Genomic DNA, 15,643 nt, shown 5'->3' with positions numbered 1-15,643 from the left:
AATTGGTTTTTAAAATGTAATTCTTAGCTTCCTGGAAAATTAGGTATGAAGTAGAATTGGGGGGTGGGGGGTAGTCCACATGTGTGGTTTTTCTACCAAAGGAACTTCTCCTATACTTTTCTCCTTAATCTTGATTGAAGTAAAAGAGGGCCAAAGTGGTTTTGGCTGGTATATACCTTTATATTCAGTACACTTCTCCTCCAAATTTCAGACATCGGCTCCCCTATTTGATGCTAGTTTCTTGTTAAGTTAACCGATAATTGAAGCACAAGATGAGGAAGACTGAGAATGGGATTCCCATTTTAATGAGAACTCCAGAAAGCCCTAAGGTCTAAGGAAGTACTAGCCTGTCCTCCGTCTACACTTTCTTACCTGCCATTCAAGCACTAGGATCGATGGGCATCGGGAGTTTAGATTCCTTTTGGATTTGGCCAATAGAACCTCTTCCCTTATTCCTTATAAGAGCATGAGATAAATACTATCTGGCATGCAAATTCAGAGAGAGAGATGACCTCTGCTCTTTTCCGTCTATACTATAAGCAACAAAACTCTTGTAATTGAAATTAGTTTTCCAGTAACTTCGTTTTGAATTGATCAACTGCCATCTGCCTGTTGATGGGGTCAGCTGAGGGTTTCAGTGACAGGGTCTCTAGAGGAGTTCTGATGATAAGCATGCTAACACAGCCATTTATTACTGCACAGGTTTTATGACAAGACCATCCTCATTACTGCAGGAATGCAATTAAATGGAGCTTAGGATTTCAGACTGAATCCATGTAAAGATGAGTAAAATTATCAGCTGGACTATGTATGCGTTCTTATTAATTTCTCAGGTCCAGAATTCTTGTACTCAGTTCTTACATAATATAAAAATAATTGCAACTTAGATGTCTCATTTACTTATAACACTGCAAATTCACAGAATTACACCAATTGGCTTAAATGACAGAATTGTACTTTTTACAAAATTCGATTTTGTGTGTATATCTTGACCAAAATACATGATACATATGCTTTCATCATGAATAGAATGATAATTTGCCTGCACTTCTAATTCTGCATTCAAAATAATAATAGAATTTTGGGCTACAGTTTAAAGAGGACAACCCACAGATTTAACCACATATTTTTAAATTTAAATTCTCAATCTCTTCATTTCAAACCATTTCAGCAGTTTAAAAGAAAAAATAAATCGGCAGACATGTGAATGTGCAATTTCCACTAACACATTAATTTAATACTAACTAGTAGAGTTAACACAAGTCAATCGAATTTATTATGACTTTCATATATTCTATTAGACTGGTGGATGTTGTTCTTAAAAATTTCCAGGTTAATAAGTTGTTTTTCTTATTTACATAAATTTCTTCAACTCCTGAAGGAAAGACAGTTCTACATTATCTGAAACCAGAATGTTCCTACAGTATTTTTTGGTAATGGTTCAATTTTCTTGCTTTTCAATTGTATACATTTTATACCTGTAAGTTTTTATACAGTAGTGGTTTTTGTTATTTGGGACAAAGTTGGGTAGAAAACAAGTAGTAGTTTATCTCTCTCTTGCATATGTATATATCCATGTATTTGTGTATGTCTACATTTAACCAAACAGGTTGTTTTAGAATGAGACATATCTTCAAAATATTTAGAGAACATCTGAATTTCATTTAAAAAAAATCAGCGTGGGGGCGCATGGGTGGCTCATTCGATTAGGTGTCCGACTCTTAATTTTGGCTCAGGTCATGAACTCACAGTTCATGAGTTCAAGCCCCTTATTGGGCTCTGCACTGATGGTGAGGAACGTGCTTGGGATTCTCTCTCCTGCTCTCTCTCTCTCTCTCTGCTCCTTTCATGTGCTCTTGCTCTCTCTCAAAATAAATAAATAAACGTAAAAAAAGAAGTCCCAATTTCAAGGTTTTTGAATTGCTGGAAGGATTTCTGGATAACATAGTATTGGTGTTTTTAATGTTTTGAGGAACCTCCATACTGTCTTCCATAGCAGCTGCTATGGAAACAAAGAAACTTAAAAATAAGATCAGTGTGAGTTCCAAAATGTTTTAATGCCTATCCATATCATTTTCTCTTAAAAGGAAAATAATTCTAAGTTTTTACATCTTCTGTTTCTTTTTTGACATGTAGTTTCCTTGATCTTCATTAGCTACCCTTGAGGCACTCTCAGCTATCTTAGATTCATACTAATGACTCGCAAATATAGTAATTATGGATTATCGACAGCAAGGAACTTAACAGTTAAATACAATAGAGTGGAGAAGCACTAAAAATAAACTCAAAGTTGACTACTGCCTTGGACTTAACTTCCAGAAACACAATTTAAAACCCAAGTTTCTAATTCTTTGGTGTTTTTGGCTAATGATATTTTGTTGCACGTACAGGAATTGTATAAAAATGTACACCTGAAACTAATGTAACACTGTGGGCCAACTATACACAAATAAAGGTTTTCTTTTTAAAAATGAGATTTATTTAGGGGCGCCTGGGTGGCTCAGTCGGCTGAGCCTCTGACTTCCGACTTCGGCTCAGGTCATGATCTCACGGTTTGTGAGCTCGAGCCTCGCATTGGGCTCTGGGCCGACAGCTCGGAGCCTGGAGCCTGCCTCGGATTCTGTCTCCCCCTCTTTCTCCACTCCTCCCCTGCTCACACTCTGTGTCGCTCTTTCTCTCTCAAAAATAAACAAACGTTAAAAATTTTAAATACAAACTAAAAAATGAGATTTATTTAAATACTAATGCTAACCACAAAGTTCTGTAGCCCTCAGCCAGGGATCTACGAATGTGCATTGCACACTGTCCTCTGGCTTCACATTTGTTAAGTTTTTCACTACTTGACTAAATGTCTGTCCTAGATTATTTTATTACATATTGATCCAAGTGCTTCTTTCCCACATAAGAAATATTCATCATCACATGAAGAGCAAAACCATTTTCACCTATATTTCAATGGAAATCTCTCTTAGGGGATTGTTAGGTGACATCTATTTAAATGCAGAAGTTTTCAAGTAATTGAAATTTTACATCTGGTTCTAGAAACCATTTTTGTTTTTTATTGTCTTTAAGAACGAAGCCATCACCATCACCAACTTGAAGGCAATACCCTTCAAAGAAACATTTGCCAATATATTGCACATGAGGCATGCTTTATTAATATGTATTTTGCGATTATTTGCAAGACTATCATATACAAGTCTTAGAGCAAATGGTATCAATTCATGAAAATAAGTGGACTAATTATAGCATAACCTATTCACTCCATGCTCACATGCCATGAAGATATTCTCCGGAATATTGAGAAATACTAAAACTATTATGGTTGAAGAGACCAATCAAAGAACTAGAAGGGCATATTCTATCACTTTAGAAAAGATACGAATGAGAAGAACAATGTAATCTTTGTCATCCTACACTACTGATAAATCAGTGATCTTCTTTCTTTTTTTCTTTTGTAAAAAAATAATTATAAGAACTAGAGTACCTATAATTCCTAAAATGCCATCCAGTTACATTTACCTGCGGACAGTGATTCAGGTGTATTTTGTAAATAAAATTCTAAAAGATTAATAACCACACATTGAATATATTTAATGAAGACTGAGATAGTAGAGGATTTAGTTCTGCCTATCATCTTGATACATGGTATCCAGTCATGATAGACAGGAGAAGTTAAGTGGTACCTATCACTTGAATAGAGAAAAGCTAGGCAATGATCCTGTGAGCTTTTATGAGAAATACAAGAATCTCAAAATAATTCTTTGACACCACTGGGAATCTATCAACTCATTTTTTAGAAAATTCGGTTTTATAACTTTTGAATATTCTCCTTTATTATAAAGTTGCAATAGGTGCCATAAATTTTAATACAGAGAAACAAAAGTTGCATATACAAGAAACAACCAAAATTTTAATCCACAGAGTCAGAAATTTGGAGATGTAGTTTGCTATCTACACTTTAAAATATATCATTCTGTTTGACACAGTCATGCAGGTCTATAATAAATCCACTATAACCAATGAATGACTTTGCCGTTAGTTTAATAAAAATCTCACACAGTTATTTTTTAAAAATCAGTGTAATTGGAAGTATCATGTTCATTTTCTCCTCTTTATGCAAAATCCACACACTCATATTAAGATTTTGCCTTTTCCTCTGAATTTCATTAACTCTGCCTTGAATAATTATATCCTTCTGAATTCTGATGTGTACAAATCCTGTCTAACCTTTTGAAAATCAGCTTGCTTTTGTTAATATTCTTTACCACCTTATATCATTATAGATATTCATGCATTATTAGCAAGGAAGTGCTGTAGCCATACTAATTCATTTTATTTCTCTCTGTTCATATTCATATCTAACGATATATATCCAAAAGAACATACTGTCTTTATTTTCTGGAAATGAAAATCAAGAGATGTGGAAGAAAGTCCCAAAGTACTATCTTTATTAAAAAATGGAAAACTCAACTGATGCTTAAAAGGACTGTGATAGGATAAAACTATGATTTGTAACATCTAAAGGTGAAGTGAAAACAGTTTTGAGATTCTGAGCTTTGTAAGTAGGCATGGGTATCACTCATAAAGTTTTTAATAAACTTTGGTTTCTCTGAAACTCCAGTTATCACATTCTTTTTATCACTTAAAATGTGTTTCTTGAAGGACCACATAACTACATAAGAGAGAAGCAATCCTGTTTTGAAACAAATCGTGCATTATACCTACGTTTTTAAAACAAAATGTTTTCCTCCATGATTTAAACGATTTCTCTCACCTCAATATAAATTTCAAATGGGTTGTGGTTACTGGCCCATTTATGATTTATGAGGTCAAAGAAACTCAAAAAGAAAAATGTACTATATCCCATATTTTTATGATATATTCCTTAAAATACCAATATATCTAATATAAATATGGTATACAGAAAATACATCAACACATTCAAAGTCTAACAAAAATAGACTGGAATCTGGACAAAAAAATGTAATAAAATAATGCAGTCATTTAAAAAATTCCATTAGAGTTAATGAAGACAAAGATGGGCTAAATCTTTAAAAGAAAGCAAGATTACTTATTGATGATTAAACTGACCCATATTATGAAAATCTGTTCATTTATATCTGATTATCTTTCCTCAAAAGGGCATTCTTAAATATATAGATTACTCTGAAATAATAACACAATAGCATATAAATCCCAAACAGGATTACAGACTTTATATGGGTTCTAATGCGTCATAAATGACAAGGAAATGGAAAAGAACTAAGGCAGCTCCCTTTCTCAGTCTCAAAAGTATTCAGAGAAAGACAATTAAGTTTCCTTGTAGGGATCATTATGGTAAGAAAGACACCTGAGCTATTTTTATTTATTTTTCCTCGATCAAGCCTATAAAGGCAAGTCAAATTGCAAGCCTAAAAAGGCAAGTCAAAAAATCCAATTTGGCCAAAAATCCTACATTAATCCTCAGAAAAAAAGAATCAAATAATAAAGCACACAAGAAACCAGAATATGGTGCAGATGAGATATGTATAAGTTTAGTCTTTCCTGTTTACGGTTCTGAATGCACATAAATGCCAGGGCAACACTAGCATTTTCACAATACTCAGGCTTCTATGCGTTTAATTAAGTTGGTGGGTAGAAAGACTTTAAATAATCAGCCTAATGAGTCCTAATGGATTGGTTATGATCTTTCATACAGAAAATAGTAACGGAGAGTTTGCTCTTAGGTATTCCCACCCGCTTTACTGCAGCATCTAGAAAATTGTCTGTGTAAAGCTATGTAAGAAAAAACAGATCGATCCTCAAATGATCATTAAGTAAAGGATCAACAAACTGCAAGAAGCTTATAATGTACCCCCTTTTTGTTCAAAATAATAAGAAACACTAAATAATAATCAGTGCAAATTATTGCAGAACATCATTCTTTAGAGCCACATTATTTATCTTCTAAAATTGGAACGAATTTTTGGTACAAGACAGGGTATCATTGAAACGGGTGTGTAGTCGAAGCTAGATTTGCCAGGCTCTCCGTATGTCCTACTTCTAGGAGGCCAGGTATGTGTAGTGTCCTGTATCAAGGGTCTGGCTGCTGGACTTGCTTATTGATCTGCCTCATGGCGATTCTCCTCTTCTATACCATCAGATTCATGTAGCTCCTCAGGGCCAAGCTAAATTAATATCTAATTAAACTGATAAACTAAATCTTGATAATGTGTTAATGGCTTATAGTGGTTTAAAGAGTTATCCTCCACAGGATAACATTTGCATTTTAATAAGGATTTTCAATAAATTAACATAAATTAGTGACTTGGTAGAATTCTAGTCACTAAGTACAGCCTGTAAGAGAAGTGAAAGAAAAAGGGCTTTGGTTCCCACTGAGGTCAGAGCGAACATATAGCGTCTACCTTGTAAGAAATCACCAGAAAAATAACATGGTAATTTCACAGATAAGGTTATAGACCCTCGGTGCCTTACAACAGAAAATATATGTATCAAAGACTCAAGCATAGCACCTAGCATATAGAAAGCTATTATAAATACTTGTTGAATAAGTGAACAAAGAAATTATTAGCATAAAAATTTTTTAAAATACATGTTTGACCAGAACTGCTGGGGTCTGCAGCTGTCATAGAATTTCTATTTTGGAATTCCCAGAATTCACACAGGAGTGTTTCCTTCATTTCATAATGTAATCTTCATTGGTATGGATTTAAATCTATTTCTGATTTAAGCAAGTCACATTTCTCAAATTCAGGGCACACTACTAGCTGACGCTGTTACACGTGCACAAGTTGGCTTGTCAGTTGTCTCTGTTATTAATGTAAAACACTGTACGTGAACAAAAGTGAAGCAATTATTTGGGATATTGTTATACAGATACTTTTAGCACATATTAATTTTAGTCCCTTCATGGAGGCCCGCAATGCCTCTCAGTGGATTGGCATATCTGAGAAGACATACAATCAAGAAGTCCTTTTAATCCTTGTGAACTCCTCCCAAACTGTCCACGTAAAATTTTTAATTTATGTATCTAGTATCAATTTTCTGATAGGAAGCTATTCTGACATGTTAACTTGGCAATACTTGGCATAGGAATTTGTCATATGTTCACGTGAAAATGAACACACATATACATATATACATGTATTCAGTTTAAATTGAAAATAAAATTAACACAAGAAAAATAACTTAGGAATTACTTTAAATTCTGCAATTATATAGCATACTACCATATTGCTTAATTTCTATATTCCTGTGGCTCTCCCAGTTTGAGCAGATTTTGCAGAGCAGGTTCACAATATTAATTGATGTGTTACGCTTCTCTAACATCTCAGAAAACCTGGCCATCATTTATCTCCACATTATTTAATCTGGCAACTAAGTACATATTTTTGAATATGCCCAGGGCATAATTCTGGTTTTGAATGAATTTTTTATTAAAATATGATAGTGTTAAGTCAGTCAGAGAAAGACAAATACCTTATGATCTCACACATGTGGAATTTAAGAAACGAAACAAGTAAGCAAAGGAAAAGAGAGAGAGAGAGAGACAAACCAAGAAACAGGCTCTTAACTATAGGGAACAAACTAATGGTTATCAGAGAGAAGACGGGTGGGTGGATGGGGGAAAATAGGGGATGGAGATTAGAGAGTACACTTATCGTGATGAATAATATAAAATAAAATGGTAAAAACAATAAATAGCCATTCTTCAGTCGATGGACATTTGGGGTCCTTCCATAGTTTGGCTATTGTTGATAATGCTGATACAAATGTGGAATTCAAGAAACAAAACAGATGAACATATGGGAAGTGAAAAAAAAAAGAGAGAGGGAAGTAAACCATAAGAGTCTCTTAGAGAGCAAACTGTGGGTTGACAGAGGGAGATGGGTGGGGGATGGGTGGGGGATGGGCTAGAAGGGTGACTGGTAGTAAGGAGGGCACTTGTTGGGATGAGCGCTGAGTGTTGTATGTAAATGATGAATCACTAAATTCTACTCCTGAAACCAATATTGCGCTGTATGTTAACTAACTAGAATTGAAAGGAAAAAAATGGAAGAAAGAAATAAAAATAAATAAGAACGTAAATAAATAAATGACAGATAGCAAATAAATAAAAAATAAGAATGTGATAGTGAAGATGCCTATAACTGACCACTCAATGTGGCGGTCCTTAGCTACATGTGACTATTTAAATTTAAATCTGAATTATTTAAAAGGAAACACAATTAAGATTTTAGTTGCTGATAAGAATAAATTATAACATGGTGTTCAATTTTTAATAATACAGACAGTTCATATTGCAAAAGCTAGGATCTTCGTGTGTGAAAAATTTTAACACTACTACTATATATCAGAAAGCAATTGTTGTAGCATATCTAGATTGACAGTTTTCCTCACAAAGGAGATTTCGACTGGCTACTAAATCCAATTTAAAATGTCAAGAGTTCAAATTCAGTCAATTTGTCATACTACATCTGTTTTGATTGAACTGCTGACATACTTTGTTTTTGTATATACAGCACCTCAGTCTCTAAGTAATCTCATCAACTCTGATTAAGTTAATTAATAAAAGCACCTCTGTGAAGTCTACAAATTACATATGCAGGATTTATCTGTTGAAAGTTTATGGGGGCATCTTGGTGGCTCAGTCAGTTAAGCGTTCAAGTCTTGATTCAGTTCAGGTCATGATCTCACAGTTTGTGGGACTGAGGTCCGCGTCGGGCTCTGGGCTGACAGCATGGAGCCTGCTTGGGATTCTCTCTGTCCCTCTCTGCCCCTCCCCCGCTTGTGTTTTCTCTCTCTCTCTCTCTCAAAATAAACAAATATTAAGGGCACCTGGGTGGCTCAGTGGGTTGACTGTCTCAGGCTCAGGTCACGATCTTCTGGTTTGTGGGTTCAAGCCCCACATCAGGCTCGCTGCTGTCAGCATGGAGCTCGCTTTGGATCCTCTGTCCCCCCTCTCCTCTGCCCCTCACCCCCTTGTGCTCTCTCTCGCTCTCTCTCAAAAATAAACATTAAAAAATAAACATTAAAAATAATTTATGCATGTATACAGGTATGTGTGTATACATACAAATAAAATGGAAATGTTGACATGATGAGAATAGTGCCTTAATATACACATTTTCTGTCTCCGTCACAGGTGAGTAGACTCAACCTCCAAAATAACCATGACTAACTATTAGACTCGAGAAGAATGCATACATCAGAGATTCAGATTTTAGGAAAAGAGGGGAAGGTGGACACAGGAAGATCATGAACTGATAGTCTTTGAAAGGTTATTTGAACCTCTGGCACAGTCTGGGCTGGAAACTATGAACCTGGTGATTTCCAGGTGTATATACGGGGCCATCTGTGGGAGACAACTGACTTAACAACAACATTTATTTGACAGAGGAAGGAATCAGTACCTGCCTGTGTGCTTCATGAAGGCATTACTGGGCAATGGCTGCACTAGATAACAGGACAGCTTTAGCCCCCACCTCGAATTCATAAGCTCAGGATGCTTTCCTATACATACTTATTCCTGGAGGTTGTGGCTTGTTAAGCCTTTCTTCACCAGAAAAAAAAAAAAATACTCCTATTATTTTTGTTGCTTCTCAACCAGCAGTATATAATAGAACCCACAAACCTGACTTACATTTATGCTAACAATTTCACACCCTTTAATTTAAGCACAAAGAAAAGAACACAAGACCTTTCAGTACATACAAGGGACTGAAAAAGGGAAACAAAGCTGACAGTCCATACAAGTAGTATACTAGAAGAAAGAGACAAGAGCTTTAATAAAAAATGAAATGACAAGCTTTAAAAAGATAACACAAGAGCTCAGAAAGCCTGATACCTGTTATTTTTTTAATTCAATAGATGATTTGGAAAAGAGAACGGTCACCGCTAAAAATAAAACGTGGGTTCTGAATGACCAACCAGAGAAAGTACCTCACAACAGAGAGAAAAACAGAAAGAAAATGAAATCCTAAGGGAGACAATAAGAGACACAGAGGATAGAATTAGTACATATAATATGTAGTGAAGATAAATATCAAAAGGAGAAGACAGAACAGATGAGACAGTTAAATATTTCAAATAACTTATAGTTAAAATAACTATAAGACAAAATTTTCCCGAGTTAAAACATTTTTGATTTGCTGAAGTTAAAAATGTTACCCAAGTACCAAGAATGGTTAAAGAATACTTAAAGAAACATATTTAGAAATATATTAAATCACACCCTAGCGAAATTTTTCAACTCTGAGGGACAGGGTGGGGAGCAACTTACAGAGTGTGAGATAAAGAGAACACTTTAAATATAAACATACTGAAACTGAGACTAGCATCAGACCTCGTATTGGCCACAATGGAAACTAGGACATAGTGGCAGCTAGATGGCAATGCAAAGTAGAAGACAGTGGTGTATAACCTGCAGAACCCTATTAAAAGAAAAAGATTATGGGGCACCTGGGTGGCTCAGTCGGCTGAGCGTCCGACTTCACCTCAGGTCATGGTCTCACAGTTCGTGAGTTTGAGCCCTGCGTCGGGCTCTGTGCTGACAGCTCAGAGCCTAGAGCCTGGAGCCTGCTTTGGATTCTGTATCTTTCTCTCTCTCTCTCTCTCTCTCCCCCCATCCCCTGCTCATGTTCTGCTTCTCTCTTTCAAAAACAAATAAATGTTAAATAAATAAATAAATTAATTAAAAAAAAATAAATAAAAGGAAAAGATTAAAGAATGCTGTCACTTGGGTGCCTGGGTGACTCCGTCTCTTAAGCATCCAGCTCTTGGTTTCAGTTCAGGTCATAATCTCCTGTTCATGGCATCCAGCCCTATATCGGGCTCTGTGCTGTCAGCATGGAGCCTGCTTGGGATTCTGTCTCTCCCTCTCTCTCTGCCCCTCCAACACTCACATGTGTGCACGCACATGCTGTCTCTCAAAGTAAATAAATAAACTTTGAAAAAGAATGCTGTTATTATCCAAAGAATCCATCATCACAATTGTAATAGAAAGATCATTTTAAAAATACAAGTATTTAAAGGGTATATATCCTTATATACTTTTTATTTTTTTAATGTTTGTTTGTTTATTTATTTATTTTGAGAGAGACAGACAGACAGAGAGAAAGCCAGGGAATAACAAACAGGTCCCATGCTGTCAGTGCAGAGTCCAATATGGGGCCCGAACTCACGAACTGTGAGATCATAACCTGAGCCAGAATCCAGAGGATGCTCAAGTGACTGAGCCACACAATCTCCCCTTTATATACTTTTTAGAAGGAAATTTCTCAAGTGCTGCAGCCAAATGAAAAATAAATTATAATAAAGATTTCTAAATGAGGAAATAAAGAATACAAAAAAATTGATGACCAGTAACCTCTGTGAGAGTTTTTTGTTGTTGTTGTTAAATTTAATAGAACAACAATAGCTTCAGTGTAATTTGAGTGATCACATGACTTCATCAACGAGATAAGTTATACTAGAATGGGAAAACAAGAGTAGTTAGGAACTAAAATTATGAATTATTGATATTTGAAGGATTTTATCTTGGCTTGAAAGACTGAGGAGTTGCTGAGGGAATCGTACTGGTGGGGAAAGCAATGTTCTTATTTAATTTGGATATAAAACCACAGAAATAGTGGGGTGAAAGATTGTTAAAAATCAGAACCTAAGCACTAGTAAAATGGAAATGCAGAGTGTAACAGTCACTGCTGTGCCCCAGCATTTGGCTGCATCCTAAATAGGATATAAATTACTAGAAATAAAAAGAGAATATGATAAAGCCACAGCTATAATTGGTAGCTTCCATATACCTCTTTCAGAATTTGTTGGTTCAAGATGACTAAACTAAACAAACAAAAAAAGAAAACAAAACAAAACCAAGAGTAGAGATTTGTTTAAAACTAACAAGTTAAGCTTAATCCACATTTTATACAAAATGAAAATATATGTTCTTCTTTTATATTATAGGGATATTAAAAAAGGTCATATATCCACAAAGAAATTCAAAAAAGGACAAAAAGAGATTTTAAGTCACCTTTTCCTATCATAATCTAATAATCCAGAAATGTAGAAAATAATAGAATAAACTTTGATTCCTCTTCTAAAGCTGTTACAAAGGATGCATCAGATCAGTATACATTGCCTAGAAAAATGTCCCTGATGGAATGCTCTATTTCAAAACCATGTATATGGGCACCTGGTGTTCATGGTGTTCAGTGGGTTAAGCACCTGACTTCAGCTCAGGTCATAATCTCATGGTTTGTGAGTTCAAGATTGGGCTCTCTGCTGTCAGCCCAGAGCCTGCTACGGCTTTCTCTCTCTCTCTCTCTCTCTCTCTCCCTCTCTCTCTCTCTCTCTCTCTCTGCTCCTCTCCTGCCCACACTCTCCCTCTCTCTCAAAAGTAAATAAACATTAGAAAATTTAAAAAAAACATGTACAGAATGAGGTAATATTTTAAAAAATGGGAATATATATATATATATATATATATATATATATATAATTTATGGTTAAGAAGCACAGAATATAGTATGAAAAGATACTACTAAACTGTAAACATTTCTTATTTCAGAAGGAATAGACTGGCAGAAGGAAGAAATGGAGAGTACTATACTTCATACTGAACTCTTAAACTATTATTGTATTACATTTAAAATAACCATAGAAGCAAAAAGACAGTTTGCAATGGTAAATAAGATCTTTATGTAAGCTGTTTATGAGTAGTCACAGCTCCTTCCAAGTGACTTGACCAAACAGGCTGTTTTCCACTTCAACCAAAGCTGTAGGAAAACATGTACTATTTTCTTAATTTTAATTCCAACAGGAAAGCATATACTATTTTTCAAGGGTTTCTTTTTTTTATTTTTGAGAGAGAGAAAGAGAGAGCGAGCGAGCACAGGAATGGGCAGAGAGAGAGGGAGAGAGGGAGAACCTCATGCAGGCTCTGCACCATCAGCACAGAGCCCAATGGGGGACTCAAACCCACAAACCATGAGATTATGACTTGACCCAAAACCAAGAGTCGGAGGACCAATAAAATGAGCCACCGAGACGGTCCAGAAAGCATATACTATTAATTGACTCTGAACGTTATGGAACCAGACCAAGACAAATGCTTAAGAAAGCAAGATGAATGTATTTTCAAAGAAATTTACATTATCATTGCAAACAACACTGATGGCCCTCACTGTGCAATTACTTGACAAGAGTCCTGAAAGTGAATGGGGCTGGTTTCTCACATGAAGAAAAGGGAATTATTTTTTGGTGTGTGAGGTTCCTGACAATGAGTAAGGAACGTTAAGGGCAAATGTTAAACTGTGCTCTTAAATTAAGGGCATCCACTGTTAGATCTATTTTGGCTGAACTGAAGAGTTCAATGTTAAACAATGAGTTAAAATAAAAGTAACTAGTGAGAAAAATTCCCAAGCCAAAGCAGTTATTTAGCTAAGTTTACAACAATGAATAAAATGGCAGATTTTTGTTTTGCAATTTAAAAGTGGCTTCTTCGATGGTTTTTCTGCATTCTAAATTACTTTTGTTAAGCTCAGGGGATTCCTATTTCTTTGGCCTGACATACGAGGCTATCTTTATCTAAATGACCTTAATTTAGAGAGATACTAATAACCTTGAGATATAACAATAGTATTTACAAAATTATATGACCTAATTCCAAATGCAATGAGTTTGATAACTATGCCACAGTCTATTCTCCTTTTAAATACTCACAATTATTTTATATGGCTGTAATAAAAGGCATAAAGTTACAAAAGACAACTTTGGAACTTGACTGAAAGATGGAGAGTCAACTATAAAAATTATCATCGCGATGAGCTTAGCAGGCACTTTTATCAAAGGCAAAATGTATATTTTACTAAGGAAACTTTTGTATGCAAACATTTATAAGTATATACACATGAATTTATGTGTAGATACTTAAACAGAATTCTATGTATATGTGCACACACATGGCATACACAGATGAAATATATTCAGGTAGTTGGATATTTAGATAGATAGATAGATAGATCAGCTGGCAGCAGTGTTTTGTGATTTAGGAAGCCATATGCCATTATGTGCTAAAAACTTTCACATTTAGTAGATAAAAGATTCATGATTCTTTAACCTAATTTTATTGGGAGCATAAACTGTTGAAATAATTAAATGATCACACTAAGTATAAACCAAATCAAATAAATAATAATAAACACAGATAATCTCTCTTCCTCTCCCTTTTCAGGTCATGCTGTGCTAAAGAGTTTCTCAAGGCCATGTGCCCATATGTCCTTACATATAGGTGCTTCCTTGCTTCACGTCCAGGCTGCAGCTATTATTTCATATTTCTATCATTTATTCTTTTCCCTTTCCCTTTTGGTCTCGACTGGTAGCAGAACAAGATAATTATGTTTATTAGAACTGTTTTGGTAATCAAAATAAGTTTTTAAAAAATCTTCAAAAAAGGACCTGAATACTCCTCTCGTAAAGAAATTTAAGTAAGCTTTGGACTTCATGAACTTTACCGAATCAACTTAGGGATGCCAGAGGCCTTTTGTTCTATTCCTTTCCTGATTCTTGGCTGTGTTCCACGTAATTCATAACGATGTCCTTCTGACCTGTGAATGAATGAGTTGCTGTGTGTATATAGAAACTATTATGCTTAATGTTATTTTTCTAAAAGAATATACTTTGCCAAGTTATAAATAACTTTCTAAAATATGATAATCACCGAACAAAACCATTTTTTTCCTCACCAAAGATTATGCTCAATTCTTTCAGAGGGTTTTGTGAGTTTAATGACACCTTGGGCTTAATGTGCTCCACTTTACAATCAAGATAGTTTTTTTTTTTTTTCTGAAATAGCTTGTTCTCTGTCAATGTTCCAGAAAATAATTACCATTGTATTTTCCCAAGGCAAGAATTCCAATATAAAATTGAACTGTTCTGCCTAGCGCATCTTCAAGTTTTAACTCTAAGAAACTATACCAAATTCACATGATCACTTTTAAATTAGTTTTAGATCATATGTTTTAAAAAGATAATTAACTGAGCTCTTAACAGGGCTCCTATTTCTTAAAACTCTGTGTAAAAGAATGTACAAAATGAAGTGTTTCGCCAAATTAAAAACAAACCATATTAATCTTTCACTCCTTACGACTTTTCAGAATGCTGATTTGCTGACTTTTTGTATCCAAACTTTTTAAAATATAAACATTAACTAAAATGATGAATGTAAAAGCAATGTGTAAATCAAAAAGTATTTGTTATAGCCATTGATTTGAAAATGAAGAATACAGGAAAACACGCGTATCAGTGTAAGTGCAAGACATTTTCCCAATTTGGAAACTTCATGTTTTCAATTTTCAATTTTGATAAAGCACAAAAAAAGGTAACACTTCTGTGTTAAAGCAACTAACTCATTTTATTTTTTTGGATTCCAAACAGGACAACTAAATGATGCCATTATTGAGTCTGTATATCTCTAAAACAAGCAAAAGAAGAATTTAAATCCAAAGGATAAAAATATTTACAAATGAGCAAATGCTGTTCTGGTACATTTATTTTATGTCAAGTGTAATATATTCATAATAGACAGATGTTGTGATACCCTAATTCCATCCTTCTCCCATATTTGTTCTTATTTGTTTTTCAC

General features: G+C 34.7%; 1 protein-coding gene across 18 annotated transcripts in view; it reads right to left on the bottom strand.

The window, feature by feature from the left end:
- Nucleotides 1-15,643, bottom strand: part of DMD (dystrophin) — a 2,111,713-nt gene that overhangs the window by 1,143,074 nt on the left and 952,996 nt on the right. The window lies entirely within an intron of this gene.

This window comes from Panthera pardus, unplaced genomic scaffold (assembly GCF_024362965.1).
Source record: "Panthera pardus isolate Hobbes unplaced genomic scaffold, ASM2436296v1 HiC_scaffold_27, whole genome shotgun sequence".
In the NCBI taxonomy this organism is placed as follows: Eukaryota; Metazoa; Chordata; class Mammalia; order Carnivora; family Felidae; genus Panthera; species Panthera pardus.
Note: the sequence above shows the minus strand (reverse complement) of the source record. Positions and strands in the feature narration are given on the sequence as shown.